Here is a 6,000-nt window from a genome sequence, read left to right on the forward strand (position 1 = left end):
GATGAAGACTTCTTCCCCAAGTCCTACAGCTCATTAAGAGCAGAGCCCACACCAAGAAACATCCATCCAATGGTCTCTGTTAACATACGCCCATTCATCCATCATTTTATGGAGCATCACTTACACATCTAAGCACAATGAAGAAAGAACACAGTTACACTGAGGTTAACCAATAATGGTCAATTCCTAGCAATGCATGGCTTGCAGGCTCTGTAAGACAGTGAGAAAGGAGTTGAAGAGGGGAGTTAGAGAAGAGAGAGTGGACATACATTGATGGTGAATAAAGCAGAGATAAGTAATCAACACTTTGGAAGAGTTCTCTAAAAGGAAAATTGTATTCTGATTATAAATACAACTATCATTAAACAGCTTGGCAGCAAATCAGGAGTGTTGATGCTTAGTCAGTACTAAGATGCAGACAGTGACTGCAGCCATGAAATTAAAAGACGCTCCTTGTAAGAAAATCTATGACCAACCTAGACAGCATACTAGAAAGCAGAGACATTATTTTGCCAAAGGTCTGTATAGTCAAAGCTATGGTTTTTCCAGTAGTCTTATATGGATGGGAGAGCTAGAGATGGCTGAGGGCCCAAGAATTGATGTTTTTGAACTGTGGTGTTGGAGAAGACTCTTGAGAGTACCTTGGACTGCAAGGAGCTCAAACCAGTCAATCTTAAAGGAAATCAGCCCTGAATATTCACTGGAAGGACTGATGCTGAAGTTCTAATACTTCGACCACCTGATGTAAAGATCCGACTCACTGGAAAAGACCCTGATGCTGGGAAAAATTGAAAGCAGGAGGAGAAAAGGGATGACAGAGGATGAGAGGTTGGATGGCATCACCAACTCAATGGACATGAGTTTGAGCAGGTTCCGGAAGATGGTGAAGGACAAGGAAGCCTGCTGGCGTGCTGTAGCCTGTGGGGTCGGGAAAAGTGACGCAACTGAGCAACTGAACAAGAACAACAACAAGGCAAAGTGAAGGTCAGGACAAGACTGAAGACAAAGCCCGAGAATGAAGAACCAGGGTGATAATAGCCCCTGCAACCTGCCAGCATGGGTGAGCCTTTTCCACACATCATCCCAAGTAACTCCTGAAACCTGTTGTTCTAAATGACAAGACAGCCCCTCCAGCTAATGTAGTCAAGAGAATCTGAAAGAAGGTCCGAGTCTTTAAACTGGTGTGTTCCAAAAATTTGAATCCCTCCATGGGCAGGGCTTCCCTCGCAGCTCAGTCAGTAAATAACCTGCCTGCAATGTATGAGACCCGGGTTCGATTCCTGAGTGGGGAAGGTCCCTTGGAGAAGGCAATGGCATGGCTACCCACTCCGGTATTCTCACCTCGAAAATCCCATTGACAGAGGCGCCTACAGTCAGTGGGGTAGCAAGAGTGAGACAGGCCTTAGCAACTAAACCACCACTATGGGCAGATTTCCATACTATTTTCTACACATGGGCTTCTCCCCCAAATGGGAACTTACTCAAAATAAATGTCAGAAATGATGAGAGACTGAACTCAAGGTTTCACAATTTAAGTATCAGGAAACCAGGCAGCTGTAAGAAATTTTTCAGTACTTCTGACCAACTTCCTCTTCCTTGTCCTTCTCCTCATCAATCTTAAAAGCTGGGAGGGAATGTTTATCCATTATAGGAGTGTGGACTTAGGATGAGCCTGGTCCACAACAGGAGCCCAGGAAGGAGGCTGCATATTTCCACATGCATCCCATGGGCCCTGTCTCCTCACCTTGTATATTCCCCTCGAATGACACCTCTTACTGCTATAACAACCACACAAGGAGGCTTGTAGGGTTTATAAAGAAGCTAGGGGGAACTTTTTTACAAAGTATCATTGAGTACTTTTATACTGTCCCAGAGGCTTCCCAGGTGGCTCAGTGGTAAAGATTACGCCTGCCAATGCAGGAGACTCCAGTTGGATCCCTGGGTCAGGAAGATCCTCTGGAAAAGGAAATGGCAACCTACTCCAGGATTCTTGCCTGGGAAATCCCAAGGATACAAGAGCCTGGTGGGCTACAGTCCATGGGGTCGCAAAAGGGCTGGGCACGACTTAGCGACTAAACAACATGCTGACCCATAAGCATGGAACAGTCCTGAAGGCAGTCACTAGTGCTGCTCTGACAGTGACCAGGACAGATGTCATCTGGGGAGTTATCAGACCTCCCCCTGCCCTGAGCAGGTAGCAAAGTTGAAAGACACAGAAACTCAGCTCGACACAACAGCCTCTGCACCCTGCTCACTGGTCCACCTGCTCATTTACTCTAACAGTCCCTTAGTGCAGACCATCTCCATGTGATAGAAGAAGATGACCTTGTGATTCTGTCCTTAAAATGTTTATTAAATGACGAGTTCTTTACTTTTAAGTAATGGAGTACCTACTACAGATCCAAAGGCAGGAAAGTGGGAAAAGCTGTCCGAGCTGGAGTGGAAAACATACCTACTAGGCCCAATGATGTCACTTAATCAGGCCTGTGACACTGATCATGCCAACCCTCCTCACCCTCATTTTTTGGCCCCTGCCTACTGTGCAGGGTCCTGAAAGGTTTGGAGGAAATCAGTGTTCAGAAGGCTTCAGAGCCCTGGATCGGCAAAAATCATCAGTACCACCATTGGCAGAAGGAGCCAAGGAAAGGTCTGAGACTGTCTCTGACATCAACATGTCACCGATAAGCGGCCCAACTAGTGATGCGATGACCTTTTCTTTTCAACTCTCCCCATGCCTGAGGACACAGAGGTCACAGATCAATGGTGTGAGCGGGCCACAGCAATGTTCCATGCTGGGGGGCATGTGCTCCGATTTGTGCAGGTTTTAAATGAATATGGGTTCGTTTATGGATGATATGATTTCACGTTGTAATTTACAAACCCATATATTCATTTGAACCAGTTGGCATCTCAAAAGTTTTGGTGATTTTTTTTTTTAATACAAAAATAATGGAACTAAAAGGCTTTGGGAATCATTGAATCACTACCTCGCTGGACCACTTTTCTGCTAAGAGAATGCCATGGGCAGCATTCAGGTATCACACAAGTACTCTACAAACCTTTCCAACATTGATGATTCTAGGATGTTGTGTGTCTTTTTGATTGCATAACAGCTTGCCCAGATGTCAGCTTTACAGGCTGCATCTTAGCACTTCAAATCAAGACTTCTCTCTCAGTGTTACAAGCATGGAAACCAGTCCTGAGCTGAGAACTCTAGCGCTGGGATAACTTGACAGTCAACTTCCTCCAATTTCCATTTTAAAAGCCAGGACTAGAGGGCCAGTGGCCTACAGATGCCTTAGAGGCCAGCCCTGTTCCTCAGACTTGCACAGGGTGAGGCTTGGAGACCCTCTTTCCTTCTTCCAAGCAATCTTGACCATGTGACAGGCACCAGGGCTGGCGTTTTGGACAAACCAGACAAAGCTGTTTTCAGGATTTCATTGTAGTGGTGAAAACAGACTACACACATATGGGCAAATCATAATATAATTGTAATTACCATTGTGAAGGAGATGTTGATGGGATAAATGATCCAAGTAATTTATCCCAAATCACAGTTCTGATAAGTGATGGAAGACACCCAAACTCAGGCTTCCTGGTTCCTGTTTTCTCTCCCTTCACATCGGCTGCCCTCTATTCTTCTCTCAGGAAGAAGGTTACCCCATTCTGCATCCAAAGAGGACCAATCACCAAGAACCTCTTGTGATCAAATTAAATGACTTCAAGCCTCAAAACACCGACTTCCACGAGAGAACTAGGAGCCACCTGAATCCTACCCTTTTCCAGCAGAGCTTACCTTATCAGGACAGATTCAGAGGACTCAGTAAGTGCCTATTCCCCTCCACCCTGCTTTAGAAGGTGCTGGAGAGAGAGACCCACCCCCCAAACCCCCCCCATCCCCCACCCCTTCTGAACCCTACAGCCAGCTGGGGGTAGCCAAGAAATCAAAAGTAAGTCAAACCTCCTCATTGGCTTGTTCTTAGCCTGAGTCAGACTCCGGGCCCTGCTTTGCGACAGTAAATCACTGGTGTATTTATTATGCAGTGTATCAGTAAGGTCAAGTGGCTAAATTGGATAAGCTGTCTTAGGTTTAAAATCATCAAATTGCAAAGAACCAGGGAGCCTCGTTGTTATGGATAGAATTATTTGCAATAATAACAGCACCGTTTATGGAATGCCTAGTATGTGCTTGGGGCTTTACATGCAATAAATAGCTCAGAAGGTAGACAAGGAAACCCTAACCGAGAATTTCAGTAACGGGCCCCAGTTCACACTTAGCTAGGAAACTGAGAAGCCTGGGTTCAACTCGAGTTTCTGAGATGACGAAGAAGTTGGGTGGATTTGGGGTAATTCAAACAGACAGACACACACATACACACACACCCCACGATCACGCTTGCTATTAGATGGAACATAACAAATGCTCAGCATCTCGAAGACACCACAGTGGCCGAGATAACGCAGGAAAGTGGGAACTGACGCTCACACCCTTCCCCCAAGGCGAAGGAAAGGCAACCCCTGAATTCTTAAAATAACTCTCGCTTCCTCTCGGCCGCAGGGGGCTCGGGGCTGCGGTTCCGCAGGCCGGGAGGCGCCGGGCTCGGCGGGAGGGTGCGCACCGCCTCCGCCGCAGAGCCCGGGCGTCAAGCTCCGCCCGGGCCCCGAGGAGGGCAGATGCCCGCGGTTCGCGGAGGGGCCCCGGGCCCGGAGGGGATACCGGACTGTGCAGGCCTGGGGTCCCCCGGGGATCCCCGCCGCGCGCGCGCTCCGCGTGGAGACCGGCTTCCCCACCCGCGCGGGGACAGCATCCGGCCCTAGGGGCAGCGCAGGAGGGCCCCGCGGTGCGCCCGCCCCGCCCCTGCGCCCGGGGCACTGAGACACCTGCGGAGCCGCCCGCCCCCGCGATCGCGCTCCCGGGGGCGAGTCTCCGCGGGCGGAAGGCATCCGAGCGTACTCACCGCCCCGCCGCGCGCTCCCCCCTCCACCCCGCCCGGGTCCTGCCCGGAACTCACCAGCTCCGTGTGTGAGTCGCGGGGCGGCGGCGGCGCTCCACGGTGGCCGGGGGTCCGAGCTGGGGCCGCGACGGGGCGGCCCGGCGGGGCAGGACGGGGCGGGGGCGCGCGGAGTGCGGGGTGCGGGCGGGGACCCGGGTGGCGCGGCCGCCCCGCCTGCCGCGGGCTGGAGGCTGCAGGGCGACCGGCCCGGAGGCGCCACGGCCCGAAGCGAGCGGCGGCGGCGGCCCGGAGCAGCGGAGGAGGAACTGGCCGTCGCCGAGCTTGGCCGGGAGGTCCCAGCTACTTCCTGGTGCTCGGATTTGCATACCGCGCCTGGAGGGCGGGGAAGTGACCGTTTGGCCCCTGCCCAAGGTTTGGGGCGCTGGCGTGGCTGTCGCGCAGCGCTTTGAAGGCACGGAGACCTGCGTCCCGGTGCGCAGAGCCCGGGAGCCTGGAGACGGACTGAAGGGGCTTCCAGGAGCTCGCCCTGCGCCTGGCGTCCCGCACAGCGAAGGAGCCCCTCGAGTCTCCGTTCCTTCCCTTCCAGCCTACTCCCCAGTGTTAGGAAGAGGGGTGCTTCTGGCAGCAGAGGGGGCGCTCGGGTCCCCCAACATTTGGAGTCCTCTGGAAAGAGGATGCTCCGGGTCTCCTTTAGTTCTTAACCCGTAGAGTCTCTCCTTCAGGGTGTACTCGGGGGCGTACTCCACCTGATGAGGGTGGAGGTGGCCGTGGTGTTAGATGGTCTGGCAGTTTACCCGGTTCCTTAAGACTTCAATTTCCTCCTGGAAAAATAGAGACAGGGCTGCTGGGAGGTTATAAAGGGCACTGCGCCTTGCACAAGGTCATGGTCGCTGTAATCTTTCCCTCTTACCATCTCTGCATCCCTGCGTGCTGCACGTACCTGACCAGTACTTGTTGAAACAAGACTTCATCTTCAAGCTCATGGTTCAACTGAATAAATACCACTTACAAACCCAGGGTAGAGAATCATTGTTCGGCGCTGTGG

The 6,000-nt window shown here is 51.7% G+C and overlaps 1 protein-coding gene across 2 annotated transcripts in view; it reads right to left on the minus strand.

Moving 5' to 3' along the window:
- The window catches only part of LYN (LYN proto-oncogene, Src family tyrosine kinase), a 109,253-nt gene extending 103,961 nt beyond the window's left edge, over positions 1–5,292 (minus strand). For both annotated transcript variants that reach the window (XM_086336938.1, XM_086336936.1), the window contains exon 1: positions 5,013–5,292. The gene's annotated coding sequence lies outside the window, so the exon portion shown is untranslated. The remainder of the gene's footprint in view (positions 1–5,012) is intronic.
- Positions 5,293–6,000: the final 708 nt, after the last annotated feature.

The sequence above is a fragment of the Bos grunniens genome, chromosome 14 (genome assembly GCF_055505025.1).
Source record: "Bos grunniens cultivar Pamir isolate PY7600 chromosome 14, Bosgru_T2T1.0, whole genome shotgun sequence".
NCBI classification, from domain to species: domain Eukaryota; kingdom Metazoa; phylum Chordata; class Mammalia; order Artiodactyla; family Bovidae; genus Bos; species Bos grunniens.